The 16,988-nt window shown below is 41.7% G+C and overlaps 1 protein-coding gene across 6 annotated transcripts in view; it reads left to right on the top strand.

Moving 5' to 3' along the window:
* The first annotated feature begins 1,064 nt into the window (after nt 1-1,064).
* The window catches only part of LOC106568968 (CMP-N-acetylneuraminate-beta-1,4-galactoside alpha-2,3-sialyltransferase), a 101,431-nt gene continuing 85,507 nt past the window's right edge, over nt 1,065-16,988 (top strand). Inside the window, exons 1-2 of one of the 6 annotated variants that reach the window (XM_082960739.1) lie at nt 1,065-1,475; nt 2,169-2,333. The gene's annotated coding sequence lies outside the window, so the exon portion shown is untranslated. The remainder of the gene's footprint in view (nt 1,476-2,168; nt 2,334-16,988) is intronic. The other 5 variants (XM_082960741.1, XM_045693901.2, XM_045693904.2 and 2 more) reach the window with 5 other exon arrangements.

Below are 16,988 nucleotides of genomic sequence, written 5' to 3'. Positions count from 1 at the left end.
TGAACAAGGCAGTTAACCCAGTGTTCGTAGGCCGTCATTGAAAATAAGAATTTGTTCTTAACTGACTTGCCTAGTTAAATAAAGGTAACATTTAAAAAAATAAAATAAATTAAGCCTTTTTGCCACAACTTTGGAAGTATGCTTGGGGTCATTCTCCATTTGGAAGACCCATTTGCGACCAAGCTTTAACTTCCTGACTGATGTCTTGAGATGTTGCTTCAAAATATCCACATAATTTTCTTGCCTCATGATGCCATCTATTTTGTGAAGTGCACCAGTCCCTCCTGCAGCAAATCACCCCCACAACATGATGCTGCCACCCCGTGCCATAATATGTACATGTGTGCCATAATATATGTACATGTGTGCCATAATATGCCATAAAAATGGCATAAAAGCATAAAAACAGCAGTTGAATATTACTTTTAAATTTGTTAAAAAGTACATATTTCTCATTTAAAAACAATAGAAACAACCATGAATAAAAGTTATTTTTCTTGTAAAACATCCAATATGTAAAAGCCATTCAAAATGTGTATCAACAACTATTGTTTCAATTAACCCCAGAATTCAGCTATAAATAGACAATACAATCGGCCTAAGGTTTCAAGCTCTGGTGGATTTAAAATGTAATGATATGAACCAAATATCCACATTTTATGGAAATGTATCTTCTCCTTGGATAGTTACATCTGTGCCATTGACTTAATTAGTTATTGATATATTGGATTCACGTCTCCATGTTACCAAAAATCTAGTTAGTTAAAGAATAAGACTAAATCAAATGAAAACTTCAATGGAAGTGATAGAGGCATGTGAGCATGTTATTTTCTTTTAAATGACAAAATCACCTTTAAGTAACATCAAACCAAATATGGAGTTGATTTGAATTGATTTCCGGTGATTTGCGAATAATTGTTTTAAACATGTTCTCATGCCCCCCCCCCCCGACATTGTTTTTTCATTGGAATTTGGTTGTGCTCTTCGATGGTTGAAAGCGTAATGATAAACACATTGGAAATTCTAACTTTTAGCTGTCTTTTTGAGTGGGTGAATATAGGTTGTAATGTCATTGATCAACGTCTCAACAAAATATTAACCATTGAATTATACATTTTTGGGGGGTATTTTTTTAAATATATATATTTTTTACCCCTTCTCCCCAATTCCGTGACATGCAACTGGTAGTCCACGTTGAAATGACATGTGTGCACAGTGGGATGTGAGGAACATGATGTTGAGCAAGATGGTTTGGAGAAAAAAGAACGGGGCGCGAGCGAGCGGGCGCGTGATATTTTTTTTTTTTAGGGAGATTTTCTGAAGTCTGAAGGTCTTCAATTCTGCTAAACTGAGTTCTCGGAATTAACATGATGATGGTCGGTAAAGGAGGGGGAATACGGTGGCGACCTCTTCGTTGTTTAAACTAGTCTAGCCTTTTCTCAACAACGGGCAAATCTGAAAAAGGAGAGGATAAGGTAACGACCAAAAACGAATCTGTTTTCTTGTAGCCAGCTCGATGTATTAGGGAGAAGGTTCTGTTTTTACACGACATAGGTGGATGTTAGCTAGTTAGCTAGCGTGTTATTTGAGACAACCGTTATCTTGCCTGGCTTTCAATCATTCTCGTGTGATGTCGCCTTGGTTAGCTAGCTAAGTGTTTAGCTAGCTAACGTACCTTGGGTAATGTTTTTGTAAATGACTATCGTGTATACAGTTTTCAGTGGTGATTGCAATAGCTATATTAAATAACTCATTATGGAACCTCACAAACCCAAGGCAATTTCACTACAGTGTATTTGATTTCACTGTGTACCTAACGTTAGCTAACAAGCCAAGAGTTAGCTGAAGAAGTTAGCTATCCGTACTAATTTTATTTTCTGTGGGTTTTGTGGGTGCCAACCCGACTGCTACTAGGGAAAGGTAATTTTATGTCCAACAAGCTGCCTACATAGTTTTTATTGAGAAACGGCTGCATTTCTGCAAATAGAAATTGGAATTAATGGACCGTTATTTTCCTACGTGACGTTACGTGCTAGAACAAACCTTGGATGTAGTAATCGTTAGCCAAACAGTTTCGCAACTAAAACGAGAGTTTCCATGGTGGGACACATTCAGGTAGGTCCCTCCCGTTCCGTTTGCTTCCGTTTTAATACGTTTTTTTGTAACAGAATCGGCGTAATGACTACGGACGGACTGGGACTACAATTCGGCCCTGACATTTTATCCACTCCAGCCCACATCCACTGCCTGCTCCGTACTCCAGCACCCTACACTTGTGAGGAGAAAGACATTAAAAAAAAAAAGTTTTATGCGATTGGAGAACACATTGGGAGGTATCTTAGACCATTCCTCTATACACAATTTTTCCAGATTCTTAATATCCTACCTAGCCTGCGTTTATGGACTGTCCTCTTCAATTCAAACCACAGGTTTTCAATGGCGGAGACTGAGATGGCCATTGCAAAATGTTGATTTTGTGGTCAAGTAACCTTTTCTTTGTGGATTTTGATGTGTGCTTGGTTATTGTCTTGCTGGAAGATCCACTTGCGGCCAAGTGTTCACCTCCTGGCAGAAGCAACCAGGCTTTTGGCTAAAATGTCCTGGTACTATGGGGCTATTTTGCTTCCACTGGTTCTAGGGCCCTTGTTAAGGTCAGCAGCATCATGCACTTTACCTAGTACCAGGATATTTTAGCCAAAAACCTGGTTGCCTCTGCCAGTAGGCGGACAGTTGGCCGCAAGTGGGTCTTCCAGCAAGACCGTTACCAAGTACTAATCAGTCAACCATTTCTGTACCAGTGACTGGTGAGACATGGTCCTAATCCTGTTTTTTTTTTTTTTAAATTTATTTTTTACAAGCTGATGTTTAAAACCAATGCAATATGTAAAAACACCAACTCACCACTATAACTGTGCCTCTGCTCTAGCCATTTTGTTTGCCTCCTTGTTGTGCTGTCTTATCTGTCTCAGCACCTTCTCTGCTGTCTCTGTTTTCTCTCTGCCAGTCTGAAAAAAGCCTTATGTTATAAAAGCCAAACTAACAACATAGGCTATATTGCAAATTAGTGCCTGTCATGTATTCCCCTGAATCAACAGCTACTGTACCCTAACAGCCTGGCCTCATAGCCATATAAAACATTATTTATGTATTTCTGATACCTACTAAAGGTTACTTAAGACAAACAAAAGTAGGGAAGTTGGACACACCAATATCATACCTCCCCTCTTAATGTAATGGTGAGAGGTTAGCATGTCTTGGGAGGTATAATATTTGTGTGTTTAACTTTCTCACATCATTCACGATTCATTGAGGATTATCTGTAATCATGGAAGCATCCACATTAACTTCTGAGGGACACAGCCAGTGAAATATCAGGGCGGCAAATTCAAAAACAACAAAATGTCATAATTCAACTTTCTCAAACATACAACTATTTTACACCATTTTAAAGATACACTTCTCTTTGATTTAACCACTGTCTGATTTCAAAAAGGCTTTACAGCGAAAGCAAAACATTAGATTATGTTAGGAGAGTACATAGACAAAAATAATCACACAGCCATTTTCCAAGCAAGGACGTGTCAAAACCCAAAACACAGCTAAATGAAGCACTAACCTCTGACGATCGTCATCAGATGACACTCCTAGGACATTATGTTACACAATAAATGTATGTTTTGTTCGATAAAGTTCATATTTATATCCAAAAACAGCATTTTACATTGGCGCGTGATGTTCAGAAAATGTATTCCCACCAAAACGTCCAGTGAATGTGCACATCAATTTACAAAAATACTCATCATAATCGTTGACAAAATACATAACAATTATTTAAAGAATTATAGATGGACTACTCCTGGATGCAACCGCTTTGTCAGATTTTAAAATGGCTTTACGGAGAAAGCACATTTTTCAATATTCTGAGTACATAGCTCAGCCATCACAGAGCGCTATACAGACACCCGCCAAGTTCGGGGCAACCTAAACTCAGAATTAGTATTAGAAATATTCTCTTACCTTTGCTGATCTTCGTCAGAATGCACTCCCAGGACTGCTACTTCCACAAATGTTGTTTTTGTTAGAAATAATCCATATTTAAATGAATATAAATACCTCCGTTTTGTTTGTGCGTTCAGAGCACTATCCAAAGGCATAACGCGCGAGTGCGGTACCAGAGACAAAGTCAAAATGTTCAATTACTGTACTTAGAAGCATGTCAAACGCTGTTTAAAATCAATCTTTATGGTATTTTTAACGTAAAATTGCGATAATATTCCAACTGGACAATAGCGTATTCATTCAAGGAGAAAAAGAAGGAACGGCGCGCTCATGTGACTGCGTGTATCCAATCCCTTTGTTCACAGGCAGTCCACTCAGTAACTGAGCTCCTATTATCTGCTCAGTAACAGGAGATGGCTGAAACAACTTTCTGAAGGCTTTTGACAGCCAATGGAAGCCTTAGGAAGTCCAACGTAACCCCACAGATACTGTAGTTTCGAAAGGGACTAGAAAGAAGAACTGCAATTCTCACATCCTCCACTTCCTGGTTGACTTTTTCTCAGGTTTTTGCCTGCCATATGAGTTCTGTTATACTCACAGACACCATTCAAACAGTTTTAGAAACTTCAGAGTGTTTTTTTATCCAAATCTACTAATAATATGCATATTCTAGTTTCTGGGCCAGAGTAGTAACCTGTTTAAATTGGGTACGTTTTTCATCCGGCTGTGAAAATACTGCCCCCTAGCCCAGACAGGTTATCCTCTCTAGGGGGTGTGGGACGCTACCGCCCCACCTTGCCAACATCCAGTGAAATAGCAGAGTGCCAAATTCAAAAACAGAAGTACTCATTATAAAAATTCATAAAACATACAAGTGTTATAAATCGATTTAAAGATTAACTTCTTGTTAATCCAGCCACGGTGTCAGATTTCAAAAAGGCTTTACGGCGAAAGCATACCATGTGATTATCTGAGAACAGCTCCCAGCAGACAAATCATTACAAACAGTTACCAGCCAAGTAGAGGAGTTACACAATTCAGAATTAGTGATAAAATTAATCACTTACCTTTGATCTTCGTATTGTTACACTCACAAGACTCCCATTTACTCAATAAATGTTTGTTTTGTTCGATAAAGTCCCTCCTTATATCCAAAAACCTCAGTTTTGTTCACGCGTTTTGTTCAGTAATCCAAAGGCTCAAAGGCAGTCACAACCGAAAGATGAAAAATCCGAAAAGTATCAGTAAAGTTCGTAGAAACATGTCAAACGATGTTTATAATCAATCCTCAGGTTGTTTTTAGTCATAATAACATTTCAACAATTATACAAAAGTATTTCTGAAAAACTAAATTCTATCTCCATTACGAATAATGATTAAACTTTACACAATAATAAAGCCTATAAAGGGAAACGACTTACCAATGGCATGGGAGTGCTCAAGGGTCTGTTGTCCCACCAGGAGATTGACTGGCTTCCCATCCTCCAACAAGCGCACGTAGACAATCTCGCATTCGGTGTTGGGTATATCAGTGTCTATTAGAATGGCAAGATACTTTGCGGCTTTTAGCTTCATTGACAGGCTCTCTCTCATTATGTCAGCAATTTGAATGATCATCTTACATCATTGTCGTATGTGGGATTAATGTCAACTCCGTTTTTGTGGTGGAGTCTGATAAGCGGGCCAAATTTGACGAAAGGTTCTTCTTTCGAAATGAAGTATGCAATGTTTATCTTTATTTTCAGCTGCCTCCTCTTCTCCTCCTCAGACAGCAGCACTTGCCTCCTCAAGGCTGCTGACACCGTACTTGATGGTTTCTCCTTTCTCAACAGGTACAGATTAGAGGTCGACCGATTAATCGGAATGGCCGATTAATTAGGGCTGATTTCAAGTTTTCATAACAATCGGATATCGGTATTTTCGGACGCAGATTTTTTTGGTTATTTGTATTTTTAAATCTTTTTTTTAACACCTTTATTAACTAGGCAAGTCAGTTAACCTGTTATGGCTAGGGGGCAGTATTTTCACGGCTGGATAAAAAACGTACCCGATTTAATCTGGTTACCACTCCTACCCAGTAACTAGAATATGCATATACTTATTACATATGGATAGAAAACACCCTAAAGTTTCTAAAACTGTTTGAATGGTGTCTGTGAGTATAACAGAACTCATTTGTCAGGCAAAAACCTGACAAGGTTTCATGCAGGAAGTGGCCTGTCTGACAAGGTGTCGTTCTTCTTGTCTCTGTTTATTGAAGAGTGAGGATCTTAGCTGTCCCGTGACACTTCCTACGGCTGCCATAGGGTCTCAGAAGGCGGTAAAAAGCTGAATCGTGGCTTTGCAGGCTCTGGCTGAAAAAAAGTAGCGCGTTTGGGTAGTGGCTGGTTACAGTACTGTGAGACTCAGGCTCGTGCCCGCGTCGACCGAAAGCTTTGTTTACTTTCCTCTGTTTAGGTAAAAGGAGATTCCCGGTCGGAATATTATCGCTTTTTTACGAGAAAAATGGCATAAAAATTGATTTTAAACAGCGGTTGACATGCTTCGAAGTACGGTAATGGAATATTTAGATTTTTTTTTGTCACGAATTGCGCCATGCGCACGACCCTGATTTACCATTTCAGATAGTGTCTGGGACGCACGAACAAAACGCCGCTATTCGGATATAACGATGGATTATTTTGGACCAAACCAACATTTGTTATTGAAGTAGCAGTCCTGGGAGTGCATTCTGACGAAGACAACAAAAGGTAATCAATCTTTTATAATAGTAAATCTGATATTGGTGAGTGCTAAACTTGCCGGGTGTCTAAATAGCTAGCCCGTGATGCCTGGGCTATGTACTTAGAATATTGCAAAATGTGCTTTCACCAAAAAGCTATTTTAAAATCGAACATATCGAGTGCATAGAGGAGTTCTGTATCTATAATTCTTAAAATAATTGTTATGCTTTTTGTGAACGTTTATCGTGAGTAATTTAGTAAATTCACCGGCAGTGTTCGGTGGGAATGCTAGTCACATGCTAGTCACATGCTAATGTAAAAAGCTGGTTTTTGATATAAATATGAACTTGATTGAACAAAACATGCATGCATTGTATAACATAATGTCCTAGGGTTGTCATCTGATGAAGATCATCAAAGGTTAGTGCTGCATTTAGCTGTCTTCTGGGTTTTTGTGACATTATATGCTAGCTTGAAAAATGGGTGTCTGATTATTTCTGGCTTGGTACTCTGCTGACATAATCTAATGTTTTGCTTTCGTTGTAAAGCCTTTTTGAAATCGGACAGTGTGGTTAGATAAAGGAGAGTCTTATCTTTAAAATGGTGTAAAATAGTCATATGTTTGAAAAATTGAAGTTTTTGTATTTTTGAGGAATTTGTAATTCGCGCCACGCCTATCATTGGATATTGGAGCAGGTGTTCCGCTAGCGGAACGTCTAGATGTAAGAGGTTAAGAACACATTCTTATTGACCCTGCTGGCACTGGGTGCTGGAGATGCTGGTTGAGGTGCCGGCTGTTGGACCGGCTGGTTAGTGGGGCCGGAAGCGCTTCAGTCCCAACTCTCTAGGCGTGCCAGCACCTGGTCCATGGCAGTACCCAGACGGTGGAGGAGGGTGGGGTGTTGGTCAATCCGCTCCTCTATGGACGGGGCTGGTGTTGAAGTTCCTGCTGACTGCATGTTGGTGCGGGATTCTGTCACAACGGGTGGGTTGTAGACAGTAGTGTCCCTACATGCTAACTCCCGGCGGACGTCCTCCCTCAAACTACACCTGTAGTGATCTATAAGGGCCCTCTCATTCCACCCCGCTCCAGCGGCCAGGGTCCGGAACTCCAGAGCAAAGTCCTGCGCGCTACTCGTCTCCTGTCTCAGGTGGAACAGCTGCTCCCCCGCCGCTCTCCCCTCCGGGGGATGATCGAACACTGCCCGTAAGCGATAGGTGAACTCCGGCTTAGTCCGGACTGTACCAGATGGCGTTGGCCCATACCAGGGCTCTACCCGTGAGACACGAGACGAGGACGCTGACACTCTCCTCCTCCGAGGGAGGAGGACGGACGGTCGCGAGGTACAACTCCAGCTGGAGTAAGAACCCCTTACACCCAGCGGCCGTGCCATCAGACTCCCTGGGAGGGGAGAGTTTAACCCCGCTGGCACTGGGTGCTGGAGATGCTGGTTGAGGTGCCGGCTGTTGGACCGGCTGGTTAGTGGGGCCGGAAGCGCTTCAGTCCCAACTCTCTAGGCGTGCCAGCACCTGGTCCATGGCAGTACCCAGACGGTGGTGGAGTGTTGGTCAATCCGCTCCTCTATGGACGGGGCTGGTGTTGAAGTTCCTGCTGACTGCATGTTGGTGCGGGATTCTGTCACAACGGGTGGCTTGTGGATTCAGGAGAGGTGGAGTCAGGCGCAGGAGACAGAATGATTCCATGAATACATTTTAATAAAATATCCACACGGAAAATATGCAAAAGTATGGAGTGCAAGGTGTGCAAAAAGAAACGCACCACCCTTAAAAGAACGTAACCAGGGACGCAGCCCAAAACGAACAACGTAACTCCAAAAGGGAAAACGCAGAACCTCATAACAAAACACACCCTGACAACGAACAATCCCGAACAAACAACAAACCTAACTAGCTAGCCTAAATACCCTTCCCCACTAACAACTAACACAAAACAGGTGCGCAACTAACCTAGGCCTAACTAACAGAACGTGAAACATAAATCGATGGCAGCTAGTAGGCCGGCGACGACAACCGCCGAGCGCCGCCCGGGCGAGGAGGGGCGCCACCTTCCGTAGGTGTCGTGACACTTATTTTCAATGATGGCCTAGGAACGGTGGGTTAACTGCCTTGTTCAGGGGCAGAACGACAGATTTTTACCTTGTCAGCTCGGGGATTCAGTCTTGCAACTAGTCCAATGCTCTAACCACCGGCTTTACATTGCACTCCACGAGGAGCCTGCCTGTTACGCAAATGCAGTAAGAAGCCAAGGTAAGTTGCTAGCTAGCATTAAACTTATCTTATAAAAAACAATCAATCAAACATAATCACTAGTTAACTACACATGGTTGATGATATTACTAGTTTATCTAGCCTGTCCTGCGTTGCATATCATCGCTTAGGTACACGTTGCTCCAATGTGTACCTAACCATAAACTTCAATGCCTTTTTTAAATCAATACACAAGTATATATTTTTAAACCTGCATATTTAGTTAATATTGCCTGCTAACATGAATTTCTTTTAACTAGGGAAAATGTGTCACTTCTCTTGCAACAGAGTCAGGGTATATGCAACAGTTTGGGCCGCCTGGCTCGTTGCGAACTAATTTGCCAGAATGTTATGTAATTATGACATAACATTGAAGGTTGTGCATTGTAACAGGACTATTTAGACTTGGTGATGCCACCCGTTAGATAAAATACGGAACGGTTCCGTATTTCACTGAAAGGAAAAACGTTTTGTTTCCGAGATGATAGTTTCCGGATTCGACCATATTAATGACCTTCTGTGTGTTTATTATATTATAATTAAGTCTATGATTTGATAGAACAGTCTGACTGAGCGGTGGTAGGCAGCAGCAGGCTCGTAAGCATTCATTCAAACAGCACTTTTGTGCGTTTTGCCAGCAGCTCTTCGCTGTGCTTCAAGCATTGCGCTGTTTATGACTTCAAGCCTATCAACTCCCAAGATGAGGCTGGTGTAACCGATGTGAAATGGCTAGCTAGTTAGCGGGGTGCGCGCTAATAGTGTTTCAAACGTCACTCGCTCTGAGACTTGGAGTAGTTGTTCCCCTTGCTCTGCATGGGTAACGCCGCTTCGAGGGTGGCTGTTGTCGGTGTTCCTGGTTCGAGCCCAGGTAGGAGCGAGGAGAGGGACGGAAGCTATATTGTTACACTGGCAATACTAAAATGCCTATAAGAACATCCAATAGTCAATGGTATATGAAATACAAATCGTAGAGAGAGAAATAGTCCTATAATTCCTATAATAACTACAACCTAAAACTTCTTACCTGGGAATATTGAAGACTCATGTTAAAAGGAACCACCAGCTTTCATATGTTCTCATGTTCTGAGCAAGGAACTTAAACTTTAGCTTTCTTACATGGCACATATTGCACTTTTACTTTCTTCTCCAACACTTTGTTTTTGCATTATTTAAACCAAATTGAACATGTTTCATTTATTTGAGGCTCAATTGATTTTATTGCTGTATTATGTTAAGTTAAAATAAGTGTTCATTCAGTATTGTTGTAATTGTCATTATTACAAATAAATAAAATAAAAAATAAAAGTTGGCAGACTAATCGGTATCGGCGTTGAAAAATCATAATCGGTCGACCTCTAGTACAGATCTCTGTACTGGATATGCCGCTGCGAGCTGTTTCGCTATGCTATCTCTTTTCAGATGCGGGTTTCCTGACACGAAGGACGAGTTGCCTGCTTGTTTCTGCCCTCTACAATATTTGCAGAACATTACGTTGTTTTCGAACTCTAGCCATGCGAACATTTTGAGCCAATTGGCATTGAATCTATATGTTCTCCCTCCGCCGGCTACAGTGGACGTTGAAGTGACAGCGGGGGTCACCGTAGCTTCGCCAACGTTGTTCTCAGCAGCTTCGCCAACGTTGTTCTCAGCAGCTTCGCCAACGTTGTTCTCAGCAGCTTCGCCAACGTTGTTCTCAGCAGCTTCGCCAACGTTGTTCTCAGCAGCTTCGCCAACGTTGTTCTCAGCAGCTTCGCCAACGTTGTTCTCAGCAGCTTCGCCAACGTTAGCCGCCTCAGGTAAACCTTGTGAAGAGGCTTCATTAGTTGAACCTTGTGAATCCCCCTCGCCGGATTGTCTTTTTCGTTTAAAATAAAATATAATGGGCTTCATTTTTAGCGATGTCTGCACGTTAACTTATAGCCTATACCGATATCTTTTTCCAGTGTTCACCTTTCTCTCACTCTGACTGGACTGCGTCATCACAGAAAACTCTACTGTGGTTGGCGCATGCTGCTTGTGGAATGTGGGACTTGTAGTTTTTAAACAATTAGCAGCGGGAGAAAAATAGATTACGGTAGGTTGTAATCTTTACTCGCACACTGTGCTCGTAAATAATTTTTCCGGTTCGCACATATCTATTTTTGGGGGCAAATGCGAGTGAAATACTCGTACTGTGAGACCTTTTTTTATAGACGTGGTGTGTGTGTGTCTTTCCAAATCATATCTTTTTGGTATTTCGGTTTTCGCTTTGTCATTATGGGGTATTGTGTGTAGATTGATAATGTTTTAAAATCTATTTTTAAATAAGGCTGTAACGTAACAATGTGGAAAAAGTTAAGGGGTCTGAGTACTTTCCGAATGGATTGTATATAGTTGATTTTATTAAAACATTGTCTATATGAAAATATACACATTTCAAATTTTTGACCAATCGATTGGTCAAAAGAACAGACAACTTTTGGTCAACCAATATTTATTTTGTTATCGGGGACAGCCCTAGTATACATCATATGGCAGTCTCTATGGGGGTACCACAGGGTTCAATTCTTGGGCCAACTCTTTTCTCTGTATACATAAATGATGTCGCTCTTGCTGCAGGTGAATCTCTGATCCACCTCTACGCAGACGACACCATTCTGTACACTTCTGGCCCTTCTTTGGACACTGTGTTAACAACCCTCCAGACGAGCTTCAATGCCATTCAACTCTCCTTCCGTGGTCTCCAACTGCTCCTAAACACAAGTAAAACTAAATGCATGCTCTTCAACCGATCGCTGCCTGCACCTGCCCGCCTGTCCAGCATCACTTCTCTGGACGGTTCTAACTTAGAATTTGTGGACAACTACAAATACCTAGGTGTCTGGTTAGACTGTAAACTCTCCTTCCAGACTCACATCAATCATCTCCAATGCAAAGTGAAATCTCGAATTGGCTTCCTATTTCGCAACAAAGCATCCTTCACTCATGCTGCCAAACATACCCTCGTAAAACTGACCATCCTACCAATCCTCGACTTCGGCGATGTCATTTACAAAATAGCTTCCAATACCCTACTCAACAAGCTGGATGCAGTCTATCACAGTGCCATCCGTTTTGTCACCAAAGCCCCATATACTACCCACCACTGCGACCTGTACGCTCGCGTTGGCTGGCCTTCGCTTCATAATCGTCGCCAAACACATTGGCTCCAGGTCATCTACAAGACCCTGCTAGGTAAAGTCCCCCCTTATCTCCGCTCACTGGTCACCATAGCAGCACCCACCTGTAGCACGCGCTCCAGCAGGTATATCTCTCTGGTCACCCCTAAAGCCAACTCCTCCTTTGGTCGTCTCTCCTTCCAGTTCTCTGCTGCCAATGACTGGAACGAACTACAAAAATCTCTGAAACTGGAAACACTTATCTCCCTCACTAGCTTTAAGCACCAGCTGTCAGAGCAGCTCACAGATCACTGCACCTGTACATAGCCCATCTATAATTTAGCCCAAACTACTACCTCTTCCCCTACTGTATTTATTTATTTTATTTATTTTGCTCCTTTGCACCATATTATTTATATTTTATCTCTGAACTTTCTTCAAACTACAAATCTACCATTCCAGTGTTTTTCTTGCTATACTTTATTTACTTTGCCACCATGGCATTTTTTTTTTGCCTTTACCTCCCTTATCTCACATCATTTGCTCACATTGTATATAGTCTTTTTTTTTTTCTTTTCTACTGCATCATTGATTGTATGTTGTTTTACTCCATGTGTAACTCTGTGTTTTTGTATGTTGTCGAACTGCTTTGCTTTATCTTGGCCAGGTCGCAATTGTAAATGAGAACTTGTTTTCAACTTGCCTACCTGGTTAAATAAAGGTGAAATAAATAAATAAATAAAAATATATTCCAGTCTCTGACATTGCTCGTTCTGATATTTCTTAATTTCCTTACTTGTTTATTTTTCTGGATAGTTTTTTTTATTGCTAGGTATTACTGCACTGTTGGAGCTAGAAACACAAACATGTCGCTGTACCTGCGATAACATCTGCAAATGTCTGTACTTGACCAATAAACTTTGATTTGACATGAAATCAGTCAACACCTCAAAGCAAGACCTGGTGTCAAGATAAAACGATTCCCCACTAGGCAGATTCTTGTCATTGTTGCTATCTGACTGTTCAGTATCATAACAAAGCACGGCTTCTGGTCCCATTGATGTACGCGTCATTTTCACGACGTTGTCAGTAGTGGTGCAATGGATCACAAAACTCTCGGATCGGATCACGGTTTTGAGTCATGGATCGATTCATTTATCGGATCGGCAAAAAAAAAAGGGAGACAAATCTAGCTTTGCTTTCCATTTATTACTTAAAGAACACTTACAGCAAGGAACCTTTCAATGTTTAAATAGAATCTTAAAATATTGAATACTCAATTGTTAAAGTGCAATATGAGGCATGATACCTTCTTCCTTTGAACAATAGTGAATGAAAAAATATGCCGTGTCCACATAAAAGAAAGAAAAGCAGCCCTGAGCTTAACTTCAAATTATTTTTCAAAAAGATGAGGATGCCTACATTGTCTGGGGAAAGGGTAGACTTCTTTGCAGTCACTATGTCCCCTGCCGTGGAGAACACCCTCTCACTAGAAATTGAAGTGCCAGGTAGCATCTTGCCATCATGGCAATGTGAGGGTATTTGCACTCATTGCGTTTCCACCATGCCAGTGGATCACCATCCACTGGAATGCCGCTTGCTGCCTTGAAGGATGCCACCACCTCTTTGATGGTGTTGGCAAACGTCTTGCCTGTGTCCTTGCTCGCAAAGGTCTTCCCGAAAGCTCCTTCATGGCCCAATTATTTTGTGGAGGAGATGCCTCTGAGTCTGCTCCTGTCGGCTCTGGCTTGACCCTGCAGAAAAAAATAATCTATTAAACTAACTATTTTCATAATTCATAAAACTATAATTGTGGCAATAATATTTAATAAAAGCCATTATTATTCTAAATGAAAATGGATGATTCTAATAGCAATAGCATAGACTAAGATTAGACTACAGTATATTCATTATTTAAGTAAATCACTTATTTTTTTTAATTTTTTTTTACATCTTCAATTGCCACAATCTCAGTGGTGAGATCACTGTACGTCCTCCGGCGTAGAGCAGGGTCTAGGTGAGACAGGGACTTAGATCTACTGCACTGGATCCAAGGTCTATGAAGGTAGTCCTGTACATTAGGAGGGGGTATCTGGGTTTCATGTCCTCCCTAATGGCAGCCTTGACATCTCTAGTGATGGTTCTGTCTTCCTCACTTGGAGCCATGGATTGTAGAATCCTTGTTTTCAGAGGTAGGATCATGGACACAGATAGTTTCAGTGCTCAATAGGGTTGTAACTGTTTTGAGGGATTTGAGCACCTGGAGGACCTCCTCTGCCACTTTCACGTCATCATCAGACAAGGTGACGATGTCTTTAAAAAAAAAAAAATGTATTTTTTATTTCCCCCACAGGATCCAGTGCAGAGTATACAGCTGGCTACTGCTTAAGTCACTCCAACATGTCATAAGTGGAGTTCCAGCTTGTTGTGACATGGTGTATGAGCTTGTGGGTCGGTAGCTGTAGCATTTCCTGCTTGGTCTTAAGCACATGAGCGGCTGTTGTGCTTCGGTGGAAAAAGGAAACCACCTTCCTGATCCTCCCAAGGAGGCGGTCCATCTGGTTCACTGAGATTCACATGTGCATAGTAAGCTATCTGTGGCTCCAGTCCAGCCTCTATCACTGCATTTACTTGGTTCTTGGTATTATCTGTGGTGGTTGGGATATTGCTATTGGGCCTCTCTAGCTTCCACTCTGCTACTGCTAGCAGTACCTGCGCCAGATTTGTGCCTGTGTGACTCTCATAGAGGGGGCGTGTCTGTAGCACCGGACTTCGCATCTCCCACTCCTCTGTGATGTAGTGAGCAGTCACGTAGCTTTCCGTTGCCCTGGAGGTCCAGCCGTCTGTGGTGAGGGCAACAGAGGATGCCTTGGATAATTTGTCGACAATTTTTATCTTTTCCTGTTCATAATGATCTGGCACGATCTTCATACTGAAATGGGTGCGCCAGGGGATTTCGTAGCGTGGCTCATGCACTTTCACCATATTTTTATACCCTTTGTTTTCCACAACAGTGTATGGCCTCATGTCTGCAGAGATAAACATCCCAATAGATTTGGTGATGGCTTTAGCCCGGTCTGATTCTGCAGCAAAAGGCTGCTTAAATGCCACGGTGAGAAGTTGTCTCTTGGCTGAGTTGGCTCCCGTCACTGACACACCAGGGTGATGACGCTTTAATTGTGTGGCCATGCTCGATGTATTTCCATGATCCATACGGCTTTCTTGTGGCACAATGCCTACACACCGTAATGGTGTTGTCTACCACCCTTCTTCCATATTTGACAGGAAAGCCAAAATACTCCCATACATGAGACTTAAATGAAGCGGGAGGCTTTTCCAGTTCTTCAGCTCCTCCGCTAGCCATGGCTGTCACTGCTCTTTTTGTCTTCTTTGCTTTTTGCAACGCGAGCATCCAGGATTGATTCAACATGCCCCGTTCAAGTGAACAGTACACACAACTGCTTTTAAATTTTTTTATCAAATCAACCTTCAGGCTTCAGAGTAAAATATCTGTCTTGTCTTTATCTTTTCACTGCAACTCTGCATCGAGATTTAGGGAATTATTACTTTCAAAAGTAACAGCGGCAGTAAAACTATGATGGTTAAACTTTGCAATTGATCCGCGGTTCACATGCGTGCTGAACCGTGGGGGGGGGGTGATCCGTACGGATCAACCACTGTCCGTTACACCACTAGTTGTCAGCCAACCCCTCTAAGAGCAGCACATCAGTGTTTCCCTTAGGATGTTGGCAAGATTTTTATGTAGAACGACTGCGAGGTCACTTCTGGTGACTTTTTAAATGGACATTCTACTTCAAAGTGCATGACAATTTAATTATGTTGACACCATCTGAAATATAACTAATGGGCAACTTTGTTAAAGAAAGGCCCCTGAACTCTGTATTTTCTGAACTATGCAATGATATGGGCAGCAACCATCAAGGGGCGAAGTATTGACATGTTTTTTTCTAAATTGAGAGACGAGCTTAAAGTTTTCTTTACTGACCATAATTTTCACTTGTCTGACTGCTTGCATGATGATGAGTTTCTCACACGCTTGGCATATCTGGGTGATGTTTTTTCTCGCCTGAATGACCTGAATCTCGGATTACATGGACTCTCTGCAACTATATTCAATGTGCGGGACAAAATTGAGGCTATGATTAAGAAGTTGGAGCTCTTCTCTGTCTGCATTAACAAGGACAACACACAGGTCTTTCCATCGTTGTATGATTTTTTTTTGTGTGCAAATGAACTCAAGCTTAAGGACAATGTCAAATGTGATATAGCAAAGCACCTGAGTGAGTTGGGTGCGTAATTACGCAGGTACTTTACTGAAACGGATGACACAAACAACTGGATTCATTATCCCTTTCATGCCCTGCCTCCAGTCCACTTACCGATATCTGAACAAGAAAGCCTCATCGAAATTGCAACAAGCGGGTCTGTAGAAATGGAATTTAAATCAGAAGCCACTGCCAGATTTCTGGATTGGGCTGCGCTCAGAGTATCCTGCCTTGGCAAATCGCGCTGTTAAGACACTGATGCCCTTTGCAACCACGTACCTATGTGAGAGTGGATTCTCGACCCTCACTAGCATGAAAACTAAATACAGGCACAGATACAGACTGTGTGGAAAATGATTTAAGACTAAGACTCTCTCCAATTCAACCCAACATTGCAGAGTTGTGTGCATCCTTTCAAGCACACCCTTCTCATTAACCTGTGGTGAGTTATTCTCCATTTTTGATGAACAAATAAGGTTTTGTATGTAAGATGGTTTACTAAAGAGCAAAATTATTGATCATTATTATTTGTGCCCTGGTCCTATAAGAGCTCTTTGTCACTTCCCATAGCCGGG

The sequence above is a fragment of the Salmo salar genome, chromosome 14, assembly GCF_965601325.2.
Source record: "Salmo salar chromosome 14, fSalSal1, whole genome shotgun sequence".
Lineage (NCBI taxonomy): Eukaryota > Metazoa > Chordata > Actinopteri > Salmoniformes > Salmonidae > Salmo > Salmo salar.
This window is presented reverse-complemented; position numbering and strand designations above follow the sequence as displayed.